Source organism: Tachyglossus aculeatus, chromosome 5, assembly GCF_015852505.1.
Source record: "Tachyglossus aculeatus isolate mTacAcu1 chromosome 5, mTacAcu1.pri, whole genome shotgun sequence".
Taxonomy (NCBI): domain Eukaryota; kingdom Metazoa; phylum Chordata; class Mammalia; order Monotremata; family Tachyglossidae; genus Tachyglossus; species Tachyglossus aculeatus.
In genome coordinates this window covers 40,184,047-40,210,833 of record NC_052070.1, presented here as the reverse complement: position 1 = coordinate 40,210,833, position 26,787 = coordinate 40,184,047, and positions in this window count along the sequence as shown.

The window sequence follows — 26,787 nt, the reverse complement described above, 5'->3', positions numbered from 1 at the left end:
ATTATAACCCAAGGTCAGCCAGCCAGTCAGTGGCAGAGCTGACACTACTAGAGCCTGTGTCTCCAGACTCCCAGCCCCAGGCTGTCTCCATTAAGCCTCATAGCCTCCCCATTTGATGCTTTGGGGCCACAGGCCCTCCAGCCTGAAGCGCACTGATAGAAAAGGGACAAGTCCTGTGGCCTTTGGAGTCTGGAAAGGAGGACAGGGAGAGAGAGAGAGAGACTCCAACTTCAGTCCTGACCAAAACTGGTCCAGCCTTCCAGTGATGAAAGGAATCAGTCATATAAATAGAGAAGCAGCATGGCCTACTGGAATAATAATAATAATAATGTTGGTATTTATTAAGTGCCTACTATGTGCCAAGCACTGCTCTAAGCGCTGGGGAGGTTACAAGGTGATCAGGTTGTCCCACGGGGGCTCACAGTCTTAACCCCCATTTTACAGATGAGGTAACTGAGGCCCAGAAAAGTTAAGCGACTTACCCAAAGTCACACAGCTGACAAGTGGAGGATCCAGGATTTGAACCCATGACCTTGGACTCCAAAGCCCGTGCTCTTTCCACTGAGCCACGCTGCTTCTCTGGAAAGAACCTGGACCTCGGAGTCAGAGGCCATGAGTTCTAATCTCATTCCACCACTTACCTGCAGTATGACCTGGAGCAAATCACTTAACTTCCCTGTGCCTCAGTTCCCTTATTTGCAAAATGGGGGTTCAATACCATTCTCCCTCCTATTTAGACTGTAAGCCCCATGTCAGTCAGTCAGTCAATCATATTTATTAAGTGCTTACTGTGTGCTGAGAGCTGTACTAAGTGCCTGGGAGAGTACAATATAACAATAAATGGATACATTCCCTGCCCTCACAAGGGACATGTGGGACCTGATTATCTTGAATAATAATAATAATAGCATTTATTAAGTGCTTGCTATGTGCAAAGCACTGTTCTAAGTGCTGGGGAGGTTACAAGGTAATCAGGTTGTCCCACGGGGGACTTCACAGTTTTAATCCCCATTTTAAGATGAGGTAACTGAGGCACAGAAGAGTTAAGCGACTTGCCCAAAGTCACACAGCAGAAAGTTGGCTTCACAGTTTTAATCCCCATTTTAGAGATGAGGTAACTGAGGCACAGAGAAGTTAAGTGACTTGCCCAAAGTCATACAGCGGACAATTGGCGGAGCCAGGATTTGAACCCATGATCTCTGACTCCAAAGCCCGTGCTCTTTCCACTGAGTCACACTGCTTCTCATAGTACATAGTAAGAGCTTAACAAATACTATTATTATTATTAATAAAGTCAACAAAATTAGCTGCTTCCTTAAAGGTTTACCTTTCCATGGGAGGGGGCCCTGGGAGCCAAGTGAATACAGGATGCAGTTCAGTCCATTTGCACAGCCTTACTTTCTGCTCTCCCTAGGAAAGTGAGCAAGGGGCTACTTCTTTCATCACTGCCTTGGGGAAGTCAGTTTCCAGCTGGGGTGGGGGTGGGGGGGAGTTGAGGGGGGTAGGGAAGAGAGGAGTTTAAGCCTTTACTGCGTGCAGAGCACTGTACTAAGCATTTGGGAGAGTACAATATAACAATAAACACATAGAATCCCTGTCCACAACAAGCTTACTTCTCTGTCCCCTGGGACAATCACAGAGGCTCCCCCATCCGCCCAGGCCATCATTAAAGCCTGGCTGGAGACCAATCAATCCACTGATGGTATTTAATGAGTGCTTACTGGGTGCATAGCATTCATTCATTTATTCATTCATTCAATCGTATTTATTGAGCACTTACTGTGTGCAGAGCACTATACCAATCGCTTGGGAAGTACAAGTTGGCAACATATAGAGGCAGTCCCTACCCAACAACAGGCTCACAGTCTAAAAGGGGGAAGACAGACAACAAAACAAAACATGTGGACAGGTGTCAAGTCATCAGAATAAGTAGAAATAAAGCTAGATGCACATCATTAACAAAATAAATAGAATAGTAATTATGTACAAGTAAAATAGAGTAATAAATCTGTACACTGTACTAAGTGCTTGGAGAATTACAATACAACAGAGTCCATAGACACAGTCCTTCCTCACAAGGAGTTTAAAGTCCAGAGGGGGAGATAGGCACTAAAATAAATTATTGATTTGCACATAAGTGCTGAGGGGGCTGAATATCAAGTGCTTAAAGGGAACAGGTCCAAGTGCATAGGTGACACAGAAGGGAAAGGGAGTAAGGGAAATGAAGACTTAATAAGGGTAGGCCTCTTGGAGGAGATGGGCTTTTAATAAGGCTTTGAGGAGGGGGAGAGTGATTGTCTGTGGGATATGAAGGGGGAGGAAGTTTCAGGCCAGGGGAAGGACGTGGGCAAGGGCTTGGCAGAAATCATGGAGGTAAGGTGGGAAGGGGCTAGGTGATTGAGTGCTTAAAAGCTGATAGTAAGGAGTTTCTGTTTGATGTGGAAGTACACAGGCAACCACTGGAGGTTTTTGAGGAGTGGGGAGATGTGGACTGAATGTTTGTTTAGAAAAATGGTCTGGGCAGTAGAGTGACATAAGGACTAAAGGAAAGAAAGACAGGAGGCAGGGAGGTCTTGAAATAGATTATAGCCCTGTTCTTCCTCCTTCTCTCACTCCTTGTAAATATTTTTTGTCTGTCTCCCCCATTAAATTGTGGGCTCCTAGAGTGATAATGTATTGATTATGCAACAAGTGGATATCATACACTGTACTAAATGCTCTGAAGGGCTTAAAGGGCTTCACATTCAGTAGGTGCTTATTCAGTAGGAACTCAAAAAAGGCCACCTGATGGACGGATTTGATTAGGCCCCAGGGTGTGGACCGAAGTCAGAATCCAGCCGGGCTGTTTGAAATCAAAGCATCAACCACCCCTACTGCCTACAAAAGGAAGATCACTAATATTTCATTTGCCAGCAGTTTTTTTTAAAACGGTATTTGTAAAGTGCTCACTATGTGCCAGGCACTATACTAAGAACCAGGATAGATATAACCTAATCAAGTTGGACACAGTCACTGCCGCACAGAGGACTCACAGTCTTTATCCCCCTTTTATAAATGAGGTAACTGAGGCACAGAGAAGTTGAGTTGCCAAAGGCCACACAGCAGACAAGTGGCAGAGCTGGGATTAGAACCCAGGTCCTCTGACTCCTGGGCCCATGCTCTAACCACTAGACACACCACTTCTGCACCTGCTCTGGATTTCTGCATGGGAACGTCAAGAGTGAGATGATCCTCGCATCCGCTGATTCACCGCATCCTTTTGGGCTCCGGACAAGTGTCTGTTGTCCCAGTCCCTCCCAAAGGAGAGTGGGAAGATAGAATTCCCGCTCGTCTCAAACATCAGGCCCATACGCCCAATGGAGTACTCCGTTCCAAAATTCCACGTGTTCAGCACAGGCAAGAGAAACCCAACGGTCCCTCTGGGCCAAACTCCAGTCCAACGCTCTCTTTTGTGCGCATCTCTTCCCATTTCACCCCCCTTCTCGAGTCTCCTTTCCCTTCTTGGTGCTTCATTTTGCTGTTCAGTTATTAACTCCCATTAAACCATTATCTCGTACCGAATCTGCCGGGGGCAGTTGAGTGGTTGCAACCTGGATAAATTTTATCATCCAGTTCCTGAAAGCTCAAGACCGGGCTGGATAATATTTAACCGCCATCCGGCAAGGCGAAATCTCCGGCTTCAGGCAGAAGCTGAGGATCCTCTAAAGCGAGACCTGACCAAATGCCAGAGCCTCCTCCCCTTCCCCCTCCTCCTCCTCCGCGCCCCCTCCCCCACCGGCCCCAACTAAAAAAGGGAAAGAATGAGAAAGCGAGCACGCTGTAGTTGGCACGGCAGACAATGTGCGTCTTGTGTGAGTAATTTAGCACTGGAGCTACCCAATCTGGTTCCTGGGTCTGCTGCCCTGACCCTCTTTAGAGCGGCTCTCTCTCCGGCACAGTGTGAAACAATCTCTTTCAATGTCCTGACACTTTGCAGATTGAGATGTCAGCCCTGCCCGACTGCAGCAAATTAGCAATTTTTCTTTTGCTAATTGGAAATAAAAATGTTTGCGGAGGGAATAATTTGTAGGAATGCCGAGCTCGGTTTCCTGTGTCTCCGAAGGATGTTTTCAACTTTATCCAGAGGCTCTTTCTCTCGTGGCAGAAACTTGAATGGGCAGCGTCCAGCTGTTCACTTGATCGTCATCCCCGTTGCTCCCAAAGGTGTCATGGGGGACTTGGACATTCCTGGGAAGTTTTCCCAGAAGGCGGCGGGGCAGCCAGAAGGTGCTTGCCCTGGACCACTTTGTTGGAGGCTGGGCAGGAGTAGGTTAGGAAGGAGTTAAAGGCCATCACCTGCTTCCCCAGTGAATCCAATTTCCAAACCTGCAACTCACCTCATAACCTCTGCCCCAGTTCCCGCCACACCTCCAAGAAGGGTCAGCTCCCTAGGACGCTCCTAGATGGGAGTGGGAAGATCGCACCTAAAGTGAGTCACAAAGGAACGAACGATACACTGTTGAAGAGATAAAGGCCCCTTCGCAAAGCAGGCCAGCAATGTTCACATGCAGCAATCTCTCTGAGTCACCCTCATTCTGGATGTGGAGCTTCCAAGCCAGCGTGGCCAACTGTAACCGATTCAAATAGAAACGTTCTGGGAGAAAGTGTACATCAGGGGGTCCCACCCTTGCCAAAAAGGAGAGGAAGAAGGGAGGTTAGGGAGAGGGGAAGGAGAAGGGTGGAGAAGGATGAAGGAGAAAAGGGAGAGAGGAGGGAAAAAGAGAAGGGCAGAGGGAGAAGAAGAGAGAGGAGAGATGAAGATGGAGGAGGAAGAAGCAAAGGGGAAAGAGGAGAGAGGAAGGCTGTGGCTTTCCTCCCGCCATTGAATTTCAAACGTCTCTTGTTTTAGGCCCGAGGTTGGCCGTGAACTGGATGGGCACAGTGGCCCAGGGGCTGCGCGAACAAAGCCAGCACATAAAGAGTTACTGTGTGATTTTCCCCTCCCGCTTTTTTTCTGATAAAGCATTTGACAGCCATGCCTAATAATTCTTTCTGCTGAGTTTTTTTTTCTTGATGTCTTTATGTGAATATGAAGCTAGAATGAAAGGCTCCCGGTGACCCCTGTGAGAGAGGAAATGTATGAACTACAGGAGGAAAAAAGAGAGTGAGAGGCAGACTCCCTGCAGAGATTTAGGCATCTTCTTTGGCAGTGCCCTACTGGGCTTCAGAGGGCCATTGTAAGAGAAAAACGAGTCTTCTTCACTTGGGCAATGACAATAGGGTGTTTTGTCCGAGAGGGACGGGGAGAAAGGGAGGGCGGGGGAAAACCAGCAAGCAGCAAGGGGGTAGCCTTTGGGGCCTGCAGATGTTGGAAGAGGGATGATTTATTGCTCCAGTGTCCTTAGTGGCATTTGGCTACCTTCCCAGATCCGAGCAATGGTGGCAGGAGAGGAGGGAGGAGGAGAAGGAGCAGGAGGAGGACGATAAGGAGGAGGAGGAGAGAAAAGGGAGGTTACTGAATAACTGAGGCATCTCAATACCTTGTATGGGCTGGGGAGAGGCGGGGCAGGAGAGAAGGAAAAAAAATCCCAGAATCGTCACTGATAATTCTGGGCAAGAACGTGCTGCTGTCGTCCCAAATGGTGGCCCGAGAACTGGGGCAGGGAAGGTATTTGCTTTACAAGGAGTTTCAAGGAAAATCAATCTCAGGGGCCACCAGTCAGCCAGAAACATCCACCCCAGATAGCCTCAGGGGGCCCAGTGGAGTGGCTGGGTAGAACTGGAAATCGACAGGAGAGACTGGCACGCTTGGACCCCGTTTCCCAGGAGAAACTAGGATGGAAGAGGTTCAGAGGCCCGCTTGTGGGCCACCCCTTCCGCCCACCACCCATGACCACCTGACCCGAATCCAGCTTCTGGCCAAGTTCCCTAAAGTTGGCATTTCCGGCCGCAGTGGTGCTTTCATTTGGGATAACGAGAGTGTGGGCTCTGGGTGGGATTCTCCCCAGTGGGTTTTGGAGTGAGTCTGGATGGAAAAGGATCAGACAGAAATCCAATCTGAAGTTCCCGATCCCTTTTCAAGACCAGAAAAGTTGGTACTAATTTGGTAAGAAGGAATCCGGGGCTCCTTCTGGCCCTGTCAAAGTGCCCCGTTTCTCCATTTCTATCCTGACCAGATTCAAAACCATCTTGAAAACGCAGCTGGGAATCAGAACGAGGCTGCGTCTTTTCCAGAAGAAAGCCCGTTCCTGTTTCAATGCTCTAATGAACCACAAAAACCCAAACTGTGCCCGGGCAGAAGGAGGATATTTTCAGGAAATTATGGTTCTGACAAGAGCCAGTATACAGCTTTGAATCCTGTCCTTGAAGCGATCCAACCAGGAACTGTAACGAGATTGAGTCTGGTCAAAAACACACACTCACTCACTCATCCACAGCACTCGCGCACGCACGCACACACACACACACACACTCAGCTGCATTCTGTCAAACAGTTAGATGATGAGAAAGAAGCAGAATGGGAGGGCAGATGGGGGCAAAGCAGAATGGTCCTCTGTACTTGAAAAAGATGCCTCCGACGATGAAATTTACCTACAGGCGGGTGTGTGACTGAAAAGCCCAATGCAGGGCCCACATCCCAGCCATATCGTATACACACAGAAGCTGTCCCTTGTTGTGCTGTCATGGTTATTGCTTGCAGCACCTGGGAATGTCTTCCCTCTGGCCTAAGACTCCTCGTCTTTTGACCCTTATGGCACTCCTGCTAGAAAAGAGCCGCTCGTTTCCGGACCACAGTAACCCATCTCTGTGCTGGTCAGTCTGCCCTCCTTCTGGGAAGCAACAGGAAGAGGACACATTGAGGGTGGCATTGCAAGAGTACTCTCCCAAGCACTCAGTACGATGCTCTGCACAGAGTAAGACTCAATAAATACCAATGATTTAGTGACTGACAAATGTTACGGACAGGCCCAAGCTCCAGCAATTACTGGAACGTTCTCGGGATCTCAATGCCTGGAGGCCTCGGCAAAAAATACCCAAAGCCATCCGGGCCCTCCTGGGACAAAAGTTCATGCCCCAGCCCTCAGGGTGGCCAGGGAAGATTAGGAATACAGTAGGAGCCAGCTATTACTGACACATCAGCCCTAGTTTAATTCGGGCCAAAACTGAGATTTAGAGAGGGGCAAAAGAAAGATCAAATGGATAGGATTTTTCAAACTCTCTCTGGCCCTTAAAAAAACAAAAAATCTGGACAGTGGAACTATTTTTGGCTGTGGGTGGGGATTTGAGACTGGTTGTCTTCTCCACAGACAGGGTCTGGCATACACAGATCTTATTAGTTGGGTCAGTACCTCGATCCTAATATTTGTTCTTTGGGGAGGCGTATTTAAAACAACTGAAATAGTGTAGTTATTTAAAACAACTGAAATAGTAGTAGTAGAAGTAGTAATAGCAGTAGTAATAATGGTATTGAATGAACTCCTACTGAGGTTAGAGCATAGTACCGAATACTTGAGAAAGTTCAACCGAAGCAAGACAAAGGTATTTTGCCCTCAAGAACCTTACAAACTAATCCCTTGGAGCATTCAGTAAGCTCCTTGAGAGCAGGGATCATGTCTACCAATTTTATTTTATTGTACTCTTCCAAGCACTTGGTATAGTGCTTGGCACACTATAAGGGCTTAATAAATACCATTGATTGATTGATTGATTGGGCATCTAATTTTCCAGGGCAGTTTGACACTGCTGAGAAACAGAGGGTTGTGGAGGCATGTACATATGAGATAGCGAGAGAGAGAGAGAGAGAGAATGTGTGTGTGTGTGTGTGTGCACTCGCCGCACACATCGGTAAAGCAGTTCTCCGCAGAGGCAGCGTGGTCCGGCAGAAACCTAACGGTGCTGTCGTGGGATAGATGTCAAGAGCATGCCTCAGCTTGAGAGCTCCCTTTGTGTATTTTCCTTGAGGGGACACTCTTTGGGCTCAGAGAATGCTGCGTCTCTCTCATGCTTCACAACTGCCGCATCAGCACAAATACCTCCCCTTAACTTTCCGTGTTGATATGATGAAACATTTTTTCCCATGGAAAGAAAGGGTGGTCTTTGTGAGCGGGCACTGCCAGTCCGAGTTACAGTAAAGGTTAATCCCAAACAAGAGACAAGAAAAATAGACAAAGAGCATCATACACTTCACCCTTCAATGGATGTTTTCATAAATGTATGAATAATTTAAATTATCATTGCCGAGTATTTATTCGAGGGTTTCAGGGGAAAAAGCCTCCTCTTTTTATTTCTCCCTTGATTCTTTTCATTTTTGTCTCGTCTCTTTTATGTGCTGCATGGGCTGTTTTCTTGCCATCTGAATCAGTTTGGGGGACAATGGGATGTATGAGGGTTGAGGGGCAGTTGAAGAATGCACTCCTTGTTGTACACTCTGTGACTTGACATTGATTAATGAGGGTGCGGACATGGGCAGAATTTGAGAGGGAGAAGGGGAAATTGGAGGACCTGAGGGCACCCGGAGGAGGAGGAGGAAGGGAAAGAGGAGGAAGAGGAGGAGGAGGAGGAGGAAGAGGAGGAGGAGCAAAAGGAGATGAAGGAAGAAAATGAAGGTGCCGTGTGGCAGAGGGAGAAAAGGCAATCACCCAAATCAGCTGCTCCTGACCCACCCACTGGATGATGGGAACATTTGGTTCTCACGGTGGGGGGGGTGGAGAGGGAAGGAAGTAGATGGGTCAGGGCCCTAGCCCAACTATGGAGGGGCAGTAGTAGCAGTGGTATTTAACTGAGTAAAGTGAACTGTACAAAATGCTGAGGAAGGTACAACAAAAGCCCAAGACATGTTCCCTGCCCTCAGAGAGCTTACACTCTAATATGAGAGACAGATATGAAAATATTTACAGGCAGAGGATGGGTGGGAGGAGGTGTGTCTACAAAGGCAAAGGAGTCATTGCCCAGGGCTCCAGCAATGGAGCTTCTTACAAAGTGGGTGCTCACGAAACACTGGTGATGATGGTTAGAGGTGAGGAGGATGATTGAGCCACATCTCGGAAATTCATAGTGCTAATAAGTCTGGATGACCGCTTTTCCGGGACCAAAACGTATGATGGTTCTGCTCCAGTGGCACTGGGGTCTGATTGATCTAAGTGACACTGTTCTTTCTGCACCATCCCAGGACCCACGAATCAGGCAGGGCCTGCGTCCAACCTCATTATCTTGTATCTACCCCCTCGATTGGCACCCCGTATGCACTTAGCAAACATCATAATTATTATTACGATGTTGGATTGCATTGCTTTTCCCTCATCTGCTTCCAGAGGTAATTTCCAGGGAAATTGAAATGGAAAGTCATTCATTCATCCACTCATTCATTCAAGAGCACTATATCTATTGAGCTTTAACTATGTATGGAGTGCCATGCCACACACTGGGAACATACAATAAGTGTAATAGACACATTTTCTGCCCTCTGGGGGTTTCCAATCCAATGGGATTTTTCCCTTCTTCCTCACAACTGAATCCCCAATCCTGATCCCATGATCACAGATCAATCAATCAGTGGTATTTATTTGTTGTTTCCCATTTGCAGAACACCGTACTAAGCTTTGGGATGATACAATACAATGCAGTTGGAAGACACATGCACCGCTCACAAGGAACTGCCGGTCTGGAGGGGGATCTATACAGACTTCTGGAAGTGGCAGTCCTTGGGAAGAGAGAGAGGAGCAAAAATCCCTCAGGTAGATGGGGTCTGCTCATATCAATAACAATAATAATAATAATAGTATTTCTTAAGTGCTTACTATGTGCCGAGCACTGTTCTAAGTGCTGGGGTGGATATGAGTTAGTCAGGTTGGACACAGTCCCTGTCCCACATAGGGCTCATACTCTTAATCCCCATTTTATAGATGAGGTAACTGAGGCCCAGAGAAGTGAAATATCTGTCCAAGATCACACAGCAGCCATGTGGCAGTCGGGATTAGAACCCATGACCTTCTGACTCTCAGGCCCAGGCTCTATCCACTAAGCCACTTTGTTCATCCCTCTAGACTGTAAGCTCATTATAGGAAGGGAACTTATCTATTAATTATCTTGTTTTCTACTCTCCCAAGCATTTACTACAGTGCTGTGCACATAGTAAGAGCTCAGTAAATACCACTGATTGATTGATTGATTGCCATCAGATCTGCCCATTTGGTTGGACCCCCATTCTGCCACCGTCCGAGCATAAGCTCCTTGTGGGAAAGGAATTCCCACTCTGGGAAGAGCAAGGGCATTTCAGGAAGGAGGAAGGGCAAGAGGAAACAGTCAAACCACTGAACATACAAATGAATTCAACCATATGTATATAAGCACTGAGGTTCGGAATAAAATATTTAAGGGTCAATTAAGAATAGAAGCTGGGCTGGTGAAACTGGTATGCTGGACTGACAAGATTGTGCTGCCTGAATCAACTGGGGAAGGCTTCCTGGAGAATATAGGGAAAGGGAAAGCCTCATTTTGCCAGATTGGCGGAGGGCAGTGGGGGATGTGTTGTGGGCAGGGAACGTGTCTACCGACTGTTCTGCAGGACTCTCCCAAGTGCTTAGTACAGTGCTCTGCATACAACAGGCACTCAATAAATACCACTGATTAGTTGATCGATTGATTACTTTTGATTTGGAACGATTTGGAACTACAATGGAGATCAGAAGTGTGGTTGAGAGGCTGTGATGGAGGGCACGTGTATGAAGTGGCCTAGGAGCAGCAGGACCTAGGGCTGTCTTCTACTGTAGACTGTAAGCTAGTTGTGGGCAGGGAAATCTGTCTCTTTATTATTATATTGTATTCTCCCAATCACTTAGCACTGTGCTCTGCACACATTAAGCACTCAATGAATATAACCGAACTGAACTGATCTGGGTTCTAATCTCAGCTCTGCCACTTGCCTGCAGTGTGACTTTGGGCAAGTCACTTGTTTTCTCTGAGCCTCAGTTTTCTCAGCTGTAAAATGGAGATTTGATACTTAGGCTGTGAGCCCCATGTGGGACAGAGTACATGTCTGACCTGATTTCCTTGTATCTACTTCAGCATTTAGAACAGTGCTTGACACATAGTAAGAGCGTAACATTTAAAAAAAGGGGGAGCAGATGTCACCAGTGGGTAGTGGTCCATTGCTTGGAGTGTTCAACCAAGTTAGCTAAAATTAAATAAAAATGGACTTGCTGATTTTAAAAAAGAACCCATGTAACTGAATCGAACTTCAGTGCAACCAATCAATCAATCGTATTTATTGAGCACTTACTGTGTGCAGAGCACTGTACTAAGCACTTGGGAAGTACAAGTTGGCAACATACAGAGACACATAATGTCATAATGAATCCTTTGTTATCTAGTATCTACCCCAGCACTTAGTGCAGTGCCTGGCATATAGTAAACACCTAGCAAATACCACTTAAAAAAAACTAAAACAAAAACAAAAAAACCCAACAACATTGTCAAGCCAGAGGCCAGCCTGAGGGACAACCATGCTTACATAAATGGCTGCTACAATGATGCACCCAACAAAAACTCAGCGTGACTTGCAGGGGTTACCGTCTATCAACCAAACCAAAGTCACAATTGATGAAGCTCTGACTTGAAATGCCTAATTTATAAAGATTGGTGAATATCTCTTTAACTGTCAGCTGGTAACATCCGTCTAATAGTCACCATAACCGCACAGCACTTATGTCCATATCCTTATACTCTCTTACTCTTATGTGTAAATTGGGATGTTTCCCCTGTAGACTGAAAGCTCCTTTTGGCCAGGGATTGTGTCTACCAACTCTATTATACTGTACTTTGTAAAATATATTTACAAAGGAGAAGCAGTGTGGCTCAGTGGAAAGAGCCCGGGCTTTGGAGTCAGTGGTCAGGGGTTCAAATCCCAGCTCCACCAATTGTCAGCTGTGTGACTTTGGGCAAGTCACTTAACTTCTCTGTGCCTCAGTTACCTCATCTGTAAAATGGGGATTAAGACTGTGAGCCTTCCGTGGGATAACCTGATCAACTTGTAACCTCTCCAGCACTTAGAACAGTGCTTTGCACATAGTAAGCACTTAATAAATGCCATCATTATTATTATTATTTCAGAAGCAGTATGATCTAGTGGAAAGACTGTGCCCAACTTGATTTGCTTGTCCCCACCCCAGCACTTTGTACAATGTCTGGCATGAAGAAAAGGTTTAAAAAATATTATTATTATTAGCATGGGCTTGGGAGTCAGGGGACCTGGGTTCTAATCCCAGCTCCTCTATTTGCCTGCTGTTCTCCATCCTACTTAGACTGCGAGCCTCAAGTGTCTGACTGATTAACTTGTAACGACCCCAGTGTTTGGAACTGTGCTTGATGCATAGTAAGCACTTAACAAATATCACAATTATTGCTCTCATCAATACTATTCCAAGCACTTAGTACAGTGCTCTCCAGTAATTGCTCAATAAACACAACTCATTGACTGATTGATCCCCTTGTGGCAGATAACAGCTTACTTATTTCTTGCCTCAGTTTCCTCATCTGTAAAACGGAGGCATCACCTGTCACTCCCAACTTCACAGGGGATGTTGTGTGGAGAAAATGAGATCCCAAATGGGAAAATGCTTAGAGAAAATAAAAGCACGATACAGTCCTGTGGCCTGCTGTGTGATGTCAGGTAAGTCCCTTGATCTCTCTGGGCTCAGATTCCTCATTTATAAAAGGGGGGTGAGATACCTGCTCTCTCTACCTCTTTCTTAGATTACGAGCTCCAAATACAATCAGGACTGCGTCTGATCGGATTCTCTTGAATCCAGCCCAGCACTTAACACTCAGCTTTTTGTTTTGGGGTTTTTTGTGGTATTTGTAAAGTGCTTATTTTGTACTGAACACCATACTAAGAACTGGCCAGATATAAGATAATTAGATTGGAAGCAGCCTGGGTCCCAACTTGGTACTCAAAGTCTAAGAGGGAGGGAAAACAGAAATTGAATCTCCATTATACAGAAGAGGAAACTGAGGCATAAAGAAGTTAAGTGGCTTGCCCAAAGCCCTACAGCAGATAAGCATCAGAGATGGGATTAGAACTCATAGAAGCAGTGTGGTCTAGTGAATAGAGCCGGGCCTGGGAATCAGAAGGACCTGAATTCTAATCCCAGCTTTGCCACTTGCCTATTGTGTGACCTTGGGCAAAGTCACTTCCCTTCCTCTGTGCCTCAGTTACCTTATTTGTAAAATGGAGATTAAGACTGTGAGCTCCATGTGGGACAGGGACTGTGTCCAACCTGGTTTGCTTGTATTTGCCCCTGCGCTTAGTACAGTGTTTGGCATATAATAAGTGCTCAAAAAATACCACAATTATTAGTTCTCCCAACTCCCAGGCCAGCATTCTTTCCATTAGGCCACGCCAAGTAGAGGTTCATATACCATAATTATAATGATGATGATGATATCTATTAATGTTAAAGTCTAATTTGGTCTCTCTAGGAAGGTGGGAGTAGGCAAGTGATGGTCAAAGCTGACTTGTAGCAATTTTATAGAGGAGTGGACACCTCTGATTTTAAAGGGTCACCGTTCCATTTTCCTCTTGCTTTCCTGTGCATTGGACCTAGAGGGAGGGCAAGCAAGGCAGAAGTGGGAGGGAAGCAGAGGAACAACCCGCTGGGCCTCTCCACACAAGGGCCTGAAGTTCCCCGGTGAGATTCATTCATTCAATCGTATTTATTGAGCACCTACTGTGTGCAGAGCACTGCACTAAGCACTTGGAAAGTACAGTTCAGCAACAGATAGAGACACTCCCTACCCAACAACAGGCCAGTGGTGAGATGTGCCTGTGAGATGCTAGTGGTGGTGAGACCGTTTCTTTCCCCATGGGGAGTCCAGTGATGCCAGTGGGCACAGGCAGGCCAGGCCAAGCGCTACCGCTGCCATGCAGGGTCCACGCCTGCTGGAATTGGAAGCCTTCTGTGGGCAAAGCGACTCTGCTCTCGCTGCCCGATCCGCTGACCCCACGGCCCCTTGGGCCTCCCCTAACACTCCTCGGACCTCTCCCCCAGACTCGAATCAGGACTGCTGCTTGAGGGTCTGCCTTTCCCTTCCCTCCCTCTCCCCCTTCCTCCCTCCCCTCTGCCTCCCACCACCCACTGCCCCCGGCCTTCCCCAGCGGATCCCGCCAGATCACCTGCAAAGGCAGCCCCACGGGGTGACCTGAGGCGGAGCGCGGCGGCTGGGACAAACGAGGGAGCTTAACGAGGGTAAGACTGGCATGAAAGAGGACAGAGCAGAGAAAAAGGGAGGAGAAAAGCTTCCGTCCAATTTGCTCTTTTGGGCATTGTGAAAACTGGCCGGCTGCCCAGTATATCACTCTGCCATTGAATGAGGTCAATTGCGGAGCGGGCCTCGAGGCGGCTGATGGCTTTTCAGGAGCAAGTGAATGGAGTGCAAATTAGCCAGAGTCGTCAGAAGCTTTGTTACTGTCGCTCCAGAACTGACAGTCCAAAGGCAAAATGAGGATTAATAAATCCAAAGAACTTTCTCCATTATCAAAGCGAGGTTCGGAAACTATTTATTGTCTTCTTTCTGCAGGTTGCGTCCATTTTGCCTACTGTGGTGAAGCATTTCCTCAAGAAGGGAGCAGCACGCAGGCACACACATGCATGCACACAAACACACACACGCAGGCATGCATACATGCAAGCACACACACATGCAAGGCCTAACCAAGCCTCAGCACAAGACTCTGCCATGCCCGGACTAAGGGACGAAAGCCACAGTGCTGTGTTCTCTGCACTCGCTGACCTCCCTCGGCAGACTGAAGGGCAGGTCTTGCTCGACGGAGGAAATGTGTTCAGGAGACAGTCAGTTTCTGTCATCCAAACTGGGAAGCAAATGCTTCTAGGCACTAGGAAGTAGCGTGGCCTAGGGGATCGAGCCCAGGCCTGGGTGTCTGAAGGACCTGGGTTCCGATCCCAGCTCCGCCACTTGTCTGCTATGTGACCTCCGGCAAGTCACTTCGCTTCTCTGTGCCTTGTTCACCTCAGCTGTAGAATGGGGATTAAGACTGTGAGTGCCATGTGAGACGTGGACTATGTTCAACCTGCTTAGCTTGTATCTACCCCAGCATTTAGTACAGTGCCTTGCACATTTTAAGCATTTAATAAATACTAAAAAAAATCCACCCCCTACCCGCTCAAAAAAAAACATATCCATAGGGTGGTAGAAGTGAAGTGGTCAAATGGGGCTATTGAGGTTCAGAAGGAGGGTGGCAGGATAGAAGCAAAATAGAGGCTGCCACTGTCTCTGCGCAGGATAGGCAAGAAGGTAAGAGTGAAATTGCAATGGAAAGGCTGCAGCTTAGACTCCAGCAAGATTATCTAAGGCTGTGAACCCCTTTAGGGACAGGTACTGTGTCCAACTTGATAATTTTGTATCTATCCTAGTGCTTGGAGCAGTCTCGGCACATAGTAAGTGCTTAACAAATAGCAATCAACAAATCCATAAAGCAATGGCATTTATTGAGCACTTATTGGGTGAAGAGCACTGTACTAGATGCTTGGGAGAATGCAACAAAGTTGGTAGGCACATTCCCTGCCCACAAAGAGATTATAGTCTAAAGGAGAAGACAGACTTTGAAATAAATTAGGGACATGCACAGAGGTGCTGTGGGGCAGAGGCTGGGGTCTATATCAAGTGTGTATAGGATACAAATTCAAGTGCATAGGCAATGCAGAAGAGATACAGAATAGGGGTATTGAGGGCTTAGTCGGGGAAGGCCTCTTGGAGAAGATGTGATTTTAATAAGCCTTGAAGGTGGGGAGAGTGGTAGTCTTTCATATATGGAGGGCGAGGAAGTTCCAGGTGAGAGGGAGGATATGGGCGAGGGGTTGTCAGTGAGAGAGATGACATCAAAGTATAGTGAGTAGGTTGGCGTTAGAGAAGTGAAGTGGGTGTGCTGGGTTGTAGCAGGAAATCAGCGAGGAAGGTAGGAGAGGGAAAGCAGGTTGCATCCTTTAAAGGTGATAACACAATAATTATTATTATTCTCATTCTCATCCTAGCTCTAAAGGTTACAAACCTTTGGAAAAATGATTCTAAGACCAGATAGATAATGCTTACCTGGAGGCTTTCAAGGCCGGGGAAAATAAGAAGCTTTCTTGTATGATTTAGGTGAAATCTATCTTTGAGACAAAGAGTGAGACAAGTTAATATCTGGGTGCCCTTCTAGAGGTGTGCTGGAAAGAGCAGTTGTTTATGCTATAACACGGTTGTTATGGGCTTGAAGAACCTCTCGTTCTGGGAAAAATCACATTCTCTAATCATTGAGAGAGAATTAAAGGGCTTTGAAATAGATGGCTCAAAGATAGCACCAGTGACTGACACTTTATAGGTAAATTCCTATATTATTGTAATGGCCCCCACAGGAAGAATACATCACCCCCATGTCATTCATGGTTTGAGAAGAGGCACAGCCTAATGGAAAGTAGATGGACCTGGAAGTCAGAGGAACTGGGTTCGAATCCCAGCTCTGCCAATTGCTTGCTGTGTGACTTTGGGCAAGTTGTTTTACTTCTTTGTGCCTCAGTTTCCTCAACTGTAAAATGGGGATTCAATACCTGTTCTCCCTCCCCCTTAGATTGGGAGTCCCATATGGGACAGGGACTCTATCTAACCTGATTAGCTTGAATCACCCCCAGTGCGTAGAACAGTGCTTGACACATAGTAAGCACTTAATGAATAAACAATAAATTAAATATTGCAAAGTTGCACCAGACCAAAAACTCCCTCAAAGTTCTGCAGGGTTCAGTACAGAAAGTCGGGGTCAGGCAGAAGCTGGGAAGCAAGCAGCCTCTTTCCTCACTGAATCCACTTGTGTCAATGTGTGGATTGAGTTCTACCAGAACAGGCTCTCCAGTGCCACAGGGAGAGTGATCCCCAAGTATTTCACTGTGTTATATATCCTGCTGGATTGCAAATTCCTTTAAGATTTCAAGATCCTCGAGGGCAGGAATTGTGTCTCCCTACTCTATGGTATGCACCCGAGTGATTAGGTCAGCACTCTGCTCAGAGAGAGTGATCAATAATTAGTCCTGATTGTTTTTTTAAGTATGTTTAAGCACTTACTACGTGCTAAATACTGTAATAATAATAATAACAATTATGGTATTAGTTAAGTGCTTACTATGTGCTCGACACTGCTGGGGTGGATACAATAAAATTGGATTGGACACAGTTCCTGCCCCACGTGGGGCTCACAGTCTCAATCTCCATTTGACAGATGAGGGAACTGAGGCACAGAAAAGTGAAGTGACTTGTCCAAGGTCACACCACAGGCAAGTGGTGAAGCAGGGATTAGAACAACATTCTGATTCCCAGGCCCGTGCTCTATCCACTATGCCATGCTATACCAAGCGTTGGGGTAGATTCATGATAATCAGGTTGGACACAGTCCCTGGCCCATATGAAGTCTGTCTATGTACTCACAGTCTATGTACTCAGCTATTGAATCCCCATTTTACAGATGAAAAAACTGAGGGACATGGAAGTCAACTGACTTGCCCAGGGGCACACAGCAGGCAGGTGGCAGAACCCAGATCCACTGCCTCCCAAGCCCGTGTTCTTTCCATTAGGCTGCAGTGCTTCCCATGTTTAAACAAGTGTTCAAGTAAAAAAAATAAATAAATAAAGCAGAGGTGACAGACCTTCCATTAGATCATATCTAAATTTTGTAATGAAAACGTACGTCACAGCAGAAGTGGTTGAAATTTTTAAATACTTTCTATATGCAGATTTTGCAAAATGGTACACAGTAAGTCCTCAACAAATACTACTGATTGATTTCTGTAAATTATATATCATAAATTATTCATTTATATTTCCATTGTTATATTATTTATATTAATGTCAATCTCCCTCTCTAGACTGTAAGCTTGTTGTGGGAAGGGGAGGTATCTACCAACTCTTATTGTACTCTCCCAAGTGCTTAGTACAATGTTCTGTAAGCAGTAAGCACTCAATAAATATGATTGTTTGATTGGTTGATTACCATCCCTGTTGCACTATAATCCCCCAAGCCCTTAGTACAGTGCTCTGCACATAGTAGGCTCTCAATAAATACAATTGATTACCAACTTGATTGTACTGTATTCTCTCAAGTGCTTAGTACAGTGCTCTGTACACAGTAAGTGCTCAGTAAATACCATTGATAATGATGATGGGCTATATACATGATTTAACTTTGTCCTCTGGCGAGATAGCCACTTTACGGCCATGAAGGGAAATGTTTTTTGAATTTTGAAAGGGCAAAAATGCCCTCATGGGCAGCAAAGTCAGAATCAAAGTTGAAGCACATTTGTGGTATTTCTATTTATCCTGGTCAGATATTATTATTATTAATAATAATAATAATAATAATAATGGCAATTATTAAGTGCTTACTATGTGCAAAGCACTGTTCTAAGCGCTGGGGAGGTTACAAGGTGATCAGGTTGTTCCACGGGGAGCTCAATCTTAATCCCCATTTTACAGATGAGGTAACTGAGACACAGAGAAGTTAAGTGACTTGCCCAAAGTCACACAGCTGACAACTGGTGGAGCCGGGATTTGAACTCATGACCTCTGACTCCAAAGCCCGTGCTCATGGGCCTTCATCTCCTAACAACAATAACAGAAATAATAACAATACTTATGATGGTTACTGAGCGCTTACTAGATGCCAAGCCTTGTGCTCAACCTTGAGTAAATGCAGGATAAATGGGACCAGCCCTGGTCCACAAAAGGCTCACAGTGTACAGAGGAAGAGGGAACTAGGTGGTTTTAAACCCATTTTACAAATGAGGAAACTGAGTCCCAGAGAAGTAAAGTGACTTGCCTAAAGTGGCCCGGCAGGCCAGTGGCAGAGCCAGGACTCAAACCCAGGGCTTCCCCCTCCCAGTCCCATGTTCTTTCCACTCGGCTATGCCTTCTCTTTGAAATACATGATAACCTGGTTTTTGCTGAGTCATTTTCAATTTGCGGGTGTGAAGACACCAGTCATCCCCAACCCCATCTCTGCCCTGGCACTCCGATTTCTCCGCCCTCTCCCCCTGCAGCCTGATCTCCCTAAATTAATTTCGTTCCGGCTCTGGGTCCAGACACATGTCCTCCGTTTTTAAATCTCTTCCAGATTCCCTTAATTGAGAGGGTCAAAATTCGTAGCAAGAGGCCCTGGTTAGCTTCGGATTCTCCCCAAGCACAGCCGTGGTGAGGAGTGAAGGGGGCATCAGGAGCGCTCCGAGATAAACCAGTTGGTCAGAAACATGCGTTGGCTCTCCGCACGAGAATTCCCTGGTGACAACCAGCGCTTTGCCGGAGAATGTGCGGCTGGAACTGGCAAGATCCCAAACTGTGAGTGTCTCGAAACCAGGAGCAGTGAGGCTTCGTGGAAAGAGTAAAGTCCTGGGAGTCGGAGGACCAGGATTCAAATCCCGGCTCCACCACTTACTTGCTGCGGGACCTTGGGCAAGTCACTTTACTTTTGGAGACCTCAGTTTTCTCATTTATAAAACAGGAATTAAATTCCTGTTCCTCTTCCTACTGAACTACGAGCCCCTGGAGGGACAGGGACTCTGTCCAAGCTGATTATATTGTATCGAGCCCAGCACATGGTAGAAGGCTTGGAATATAGTAAGTGCTTAAAAATACCAAAGTTATTAGTAGTAGTAGTATCTCAATGACATTCTTTTCCCACCTGGCAAGAACCTGAGGAGAGTCCTGACATCATCAACATGTCAGGGGAAGCAGCATGTCCTAGCGGATAGAGCACAGGCCAGGAGTCAGAAGGTCATGGGTTCTAATCCTAGCGCCACCATTTGTCTGCTGTGTGACCTTGGGCAAGTCTTTTCACTTATCTGTTCCTCAGTTACCTCATTTGTAAAATGGGGTTTGAGACTTGTGAGCCTGTTGTCCACCCTAGCCGCATACTCCAGCAGAATCGGCATTGACTGCATTTTCCCTAAAGGCTTAGCATTACCGACTCCATTGCATGCGGGCTTAACAACAGGATGTGTGAGGGATAGGCGCCGGCCTCCGGGAAGATCCTGTAATCGAGGAGGGCTGACACTGATCAAAGCGGCTACGCCCGGTCTGAGACGACCCCATTCTGTGTGGGCGATATCACCTGCTAACATCTCCTGTTAACAGGGTGCCAAAGTTTCGAGTGGGCAGGGAATCCTTTGTGTAGCTCGGATTGGGAAACAAATAAAAGGGAAGAAGCGGCTAGGATTGGTGCTGTTCATCACTCGTACCTCTCGGGAGGTGAACGGGCAAGCAGACAGCTTTCCTACCTCTACTGCTCTATCTGAACTCATGTCTTCGAATCACTTTTCCTATCTGTGTCACCACCTTGGGTTCTTGAACCCTGCGGCCGATTTACACCGGTTAACTTATTTTGCTCCCTACTTGTCAATAACAAGCCCCACATGGGACAGGGACTCTATCCAACCCAATTTGCCTGTATCCACCCCAGCGCTTAGTACAGTGTTTGGCACATAGTAAGTGCTTAACAAATTCCACAGTTATTATTATTGAAGTTCAGTAAATCATTAGCATATTTATTAACTGGAGACTAAGTGCCAAGCAGTGTGTTAAACCCTGGGGCAGATCCAGGGTAATCAGATCAGACACAGTTCCTCTAGGGGCTCACAATCTGACAGGAAGGGAGATCAGGTAATTTATCCTTATTTAGAAATGAGGAAACCGAGGCCCAGAAAAGTTGTGTCTTGTCCGAGATCACTCAGCAGGCCGGGAGTAGAGTTGGGAATAGAACCCAGAGATCCTACCTCCCAGTCCCTTGCTCTCCACCAGTCCCCAAACAGTCAGAAAGAGAAAAGAGAAAACAAGTGACTGTCAGTGTGGTCTTCACTGTCTTCCTTCTCAAACCCTCAAGTACCTGCAGCAGAGCTAGACCAGAGGTTGAGTCCGTCCTACCTGCTTGAATCACTAGAATTGCAGGCGTTTTAATCTCATCAAAGGCTCTGAGGGGAGCCTCCTGCTGGCTTAACCTTCCTGTCTCTTAGGCTTGTCACATTCACTCTCCTTGAGAGAGTGCAGAACTTCCATTTCCAGAACTTGCAATCTGGGAAATTGTTTAAATGCTTTATCGAGACCTACTGGAAAGAACTGGAATTGGGAATCAGGAGGCTAGGGCTCTAATCTCAGCTTTGACCCTGGCCTTCTATGTGACCTGAGGCATGTCACTTAACCTCGCTGAGACCCGGTTTCCTCATCTATAAAATGGTGATAAGATACCTGTCTCTCCCTACCTCTTAGACTCTGAGCCCTGGGAGGGAGAGGGATTGTGTCAAATCTGAGAATTTTGTGTCTACTCCATGGCTTGGCGCCTAGTAAATACTTAATAAATACTGTAACAAAGCCTTTCGATTCCTTCTAGTGGACACTCATTGCCACTGTAAGTGGAAAGCACAATTGACTAGGCTTGACAGAAGCCTTGGGAGAAGAGCATGGCTTCATGGAAAGAGTAAATACCTGGGGTTAAGAGGACCTGGGTTCAAATTCCTGATCTGCCATTTGCGTACTGTGTGACCCGGGGTAAATCACTTCACTTCTCTGTGCTGCAGTTACCTCATCTGTAAAATGGGGATTATCTACCCCAGCACTTAGTACAGTGCCTGGCACATAGCAGAGAAGCAGTGTGGCTCAGTGGAAAGAGCACCGATTTGGGAGTCAGAAATCATGTATTCTAATCCCTGCTCTACCACTTGTCAGCTGTGTGACTTCAGGTAAGTCACTTAACTTCCCTGTGCCTCAGTTACCTCATCTGTAACATGGGGATTAAGACTGTGAGCCCCACGTGGGACAACCTGATTACCTTGTATCTCCCCCAGCACTTAGAACAGTGCTTGACATTCATTCATTCAATCGTATTTATTGAGTGCTTACTGTGTGCAGAGCACTGTACTAAGTGCTTGGGAAGTACAAGTTGGCAACATATAGAGATGGTCCCTACCCAACAGCGGGCTCACAGTCTAGAAGGGGGAGACAGACAACAAAACAAAACATATTAACGAAATAAAATAAATAGAATAAATATGTACAAGTAAAATCAATAGAGTAATAAATACGTACAAACAAATATACAAATATACAGGTGCTGTGGGGAGGGGAAGGAGGTAAGGCAGGGGGATGGGGAGGGGGAGGAAGGGGAGAGGAAGGAGGGGTCTCAGTCTGGGAAGGCCTCCTGGAGGAGGTGGCACATAGTAAGCGCTTAACAAATACTACCATTATTATTATTATTATAGTAAGACCTTAACAAATATCAAAATTATTACTATTATCATTATTATCCCAGGTCCTCTGACTTCCAGGCCTGGGCTCTATCCCCTAGGCCACGCTGCTTCTCTTATTGTGAACACAGAGAACTTGGGCAGTAGCAAAACAGTGTGAAGGCCTCCCTCTTGCTCCTTTCTTATTCTCCTCCTCAGTGGTGGTAGAGGTGACCACCAAGGGCAGTATCCAGAGACAGAATCCCCTCCTTAAAGCCGGGCTGGGCCCTGTAGTAACCCTGAGCCTGGATTCAGGCCTGGAAGAAACCGATTTCATCAGGAGCAATTGGAAGGTTTCTTTTTGTTTGTTTTTTCTTCCTAATGGTATTTGTTAAGCACTTACTATGTGTTAAGCACTGGGCTGGGGGTAGATACAAGATAATCAGGTTGGACCCAATCCATGCTCCAGGTGCTTGGCACATAGTAAGCGCTTAACAAATACCATCATTATTATTACTATTATTACAAGACTCACAGTCATAATACCCACTTTACAGAGGCACAGAGAAGTTAAGTGACCTGCCCAAAGTCACACAGAGGGCAAGTGGTGGAGTGGAGATTAGAACCCAGTTCCTCTGACTCCCAGCGTGGCCTATGCTCTTTCCACTAGACCAGCTGGGATGATTACATGATCAGGAAACAGGTGGTCCTATGTCACAGGCAGAAAGAGTGGGGGGGAGGGAGCACGAATGAAAGATTAAAAAGGTCAGAGTCAGCTTAATCTACAGGAATTTCACACCCTGGATCTGAAGACAGTATCTTTTCCCAGTATACATTCTAGTTGGGCCAGTTTCTGGGAAGATGAGTGGTTTTTTGACATAAATCCATTGATTAGAGCCTTCCAGCTGCTTGATGAAGCAACCATTGCAGTTAACTCGCTACACGTCCCTACAAAATTTAAAACAGAGATGCACAAAATGGAATCTAAGAAATATCCAGGAGGAGGTCAGGGGAACAGGAAGGAGTGGGGAGGTTTACCTGCCAGCCCAGCCACTGAACTGGGAAAAGGCAAGCTCCTTAGTGTATCTCAAGGGGTCTTGAGTCTCATAGGTGGGAATTTCCTTGAAAGCAAGTCACTGGAGGAAAACAGTCCCCTGAAAGGGCTAATGAGGAAGTCGTTTTCATCAGTAACATCGTGAGCACTTTGGGGATTCTGCTGCAGAAACCCCGAGCAGGAAAGAGGCCGCAGTGGCAGAGCTGTTTGCGTGCCCAAGTTAGGTCGGCCTGATAAGGAAGAGGGGAAGTGTGGGTGATGTTCAGGAATGTGCCCCAGGGAATTTGGGGGGATTAGATGTCACTGATTGTCAGCATCAACATTATCATCATCAATATGAGAAGCAGCAAGGCCAAGCAGAAAAAGCACGAGCCTGGGAGTCAGAGGACCTGGGTTCTAATTCCACTCCACCACTTGTCTGCTGTGATCTTGGGCAAGTCACTAATTTCTCTTTTACTGTGTTTCCTCGTTTGTGAAATGGGGATTAAATACCTGTTCGCCCTTACTTTACACCGGGAGCCCTATAAAGGACAGGAACTGTATCTGGCCTGATAATCTCATACCTATCCCAGTGATTAGTAAAGTGTGTGGCACACGGTAATTGCTTAAAAAGTACCACAGTTGTTATCTTATTACTAATCAATCAAAATCATAATGATTTATTGAGCACTTACTGTGTGCAGGGCACGGTACTGAGTGCTTGGGGGCATAAAATATAACAGTTAGTAGCCATGTTCCCTGCCAACAAGGACCTTACAATCTGGGCTTTGCCACTTGTCTGCTATGTGACCTTGGGGAAGTCACTTCACCTCTGGGCCTCAGTTACCTCATCTGGAAAATGGGGATTGAAACTGTGAGCCCCATGTGGGACAGGGACTGTGTCCAACATGATTTGCTTGTATCCACCCCAATGCTTAGTACAGTGCCTGACACATAGTAAGCGCTTAATACATTATTATTATTATTATTAGAATCTAGAGGGGGAGCCAGACACCCCGCTTCAGTCTATACTTCACTCTGCCACCCGGATTATCTCTGTACAGAAATGCTCTGGGCATGTCGCTCCCCTCCTCAAAAATCTCCAGTGGTTACCTGTCAGCCTACAAATCGAGCAAAAACTCCTCACTCTTGGCTTCAAGGCTGTCCATCATCTTGCCCCCTCCTACCTCACCTCCCTTCTCTCCTTCTCCAGCCCAGCCCGAACCCTCTGCTCCTCTGCCGCTAACCTCCTCACTGGGCCTCGTTCTCACCTGTCCCGCCATCGACCCCCAGCCCACTTCCTTTCCCTGGCCTGGAATGCCCTCCCTCCGCACATCCGCCAAGCTAGCTCTCTCCCTCCCTTCAAAACCCTACTGAGAGCTCACCTCCTCCAGGAGGCCTTCCCAGACCGAGCCCCCTTTTTCCTCTCATTCATTCAATCGTATTTATTGAGCACTTACTGTGTGCAGAGCACTGTACTAAGCACTTGGGAAGTACAAATTGGCAACATATAGAGATGGTCCCTACCCAACAGCGGGCTCACAGTCTAGAAGGGGGTGACAGACAACAAAACAAAACATATTAACAAAATAAAATAAATAGAATAAATATGTACAAATAAAATAAATACATAAAAGAGTAATAAATACATACAAACATATATACATATATACAGGTGCTGTGGGGAGGGGAAGGAGGTAAGGCAGGGGGGATGGGGAGGGGGAAGAGGGGGAAAGGAAAGAGGGGGCTCAGTCTGGGAAGGCCTCCTCCTCTCCTCCTCCCCATCCCCCCTGCCCTACCTCCTTCCCCTACCCACAGCATTTGTATATATTTGTACAGATGTTTTACTCTATTTATTTTACTTGTACATATTTACTATTCTATTTATTTTGTTAATGTGCATATAGCTATAATTCTATTTGTTCTGACAATTTTGACACCTGTCTACATATTTTGTTTTGTTGTCTGTCTCCCCCTTCTAGACTGTGAGCCTATTGTTGGGTAGGGACCGTCTCTATATGTTGCCGACTTGTACTTCCCAAGCGCTTAGTACAGTACTCTGCAAACAGTAAGCGCTCAATAAATATGATTGAATGAATGAATGAATGAATGGATATGTAATAATTATGGTATTTGTTATGTTATGTTCCAGGGACCATATAAGTATGGTGGAGTGGAGAGTGGGGGTGACAATCAAGTGCTTAAAGGCTATAAATCTCTTATTATTATTTGAGGGCCTCCGATAGGCAGAGTGCTGCATGGAGACACCACTGAATGCTAAGGAATAGAAGAACTTTACACTTCTCCTACTCTCCTACCCCCAGGACCTTCCAGCCTAATGGAGACAGATTGCAAATCTATGGTAGAAACAAGGGTAAGATCCATGGGATCAAAAACAAAAAAAGAGCAAGAAATTAAATAGATCCCCACAATGCTAAGGGAGTTGATGGAGTGTCAGGACCAGGAAGGTGGGGAAGCAGCATGGCTCACTGGAAAGAGCACGGGCCTGGGAGTGGGAAGACTTGAGTTCTAAACCTGGCTCCACCACTTATCTTCTGTGTGACCCTGGGCAAGCCACTTCACTTCTTTGTGCCTCAGTTATCTCATCTGTAAAATGGGGATTAAGACTGTGAGCTCTACGAGGGACAGGTTAGGTGTCCAACCCAATTATCTTGTATCTGTCCCAGCACTTAGTACAGTGCCTTGCACATAGAAAGTGCTTAACAAATACCATTGAAAAAAAAAGCATGGTCCTGGGAGCCAGAGGACCTGAGTTCTAATCCCATCTCCACTACTTGCCTGCTGTGTGACCTTGGGCAAGTCACTGAAGTTTTCTTTGTCTCATTTTCCTCAACTAGAAAATGGGGATTCAATACCTATCCTCTTTCCTACTTAAATTGTGAGCCCATGTAGGAGCAGGGAATGTCTCTGGACTGATTAACATGTATCTACACAGCATTTAGTGGCAGTACTTGACACATAGTAAGCATGTAATAAATACAAAACAAAAAATGTCCAGGAAGGCTTCCTGAGAGTTTTGGAGGTTTTAAAGGTACCTCCTGGAGGTTTTGAAGGTAGAGTGGCACAGAGTTGGAGGAGACGGCAGGGGGTTGGAGAGAATTCCACAAATAAATAAGGATGTGAGCAAAGGGTCCCTCATTCCTTCCCCTCCCCAACTGCCTCACCTCTGTCAGATTTTGGGGTGCTCCTCAAGCCCTGAATGGTGCATTTCAGGACTATTATTGAGTGTCACACAGAGATAAATGTTTCCCTCCTCTTGCCTGGGAACTCAATCAATCAAGCAATAAATGGAATTTACTGAGGACTTACTAGAGGCAGTGCACTGTTTTAGCACTTGGGAGATCACTCCAATTAAACAGGGATGATGCCTGCCCTCAAGGGGCTGATGTTCTTTCAGGGAAAGACAGAAAGACACAGAGTATCTACAAATAATGGGAGCAGGAAGAAGAAGGATTCTAATAGAAAGAAGCACGAGCATGTTGGGATGAAACATCTGAATCAATCATT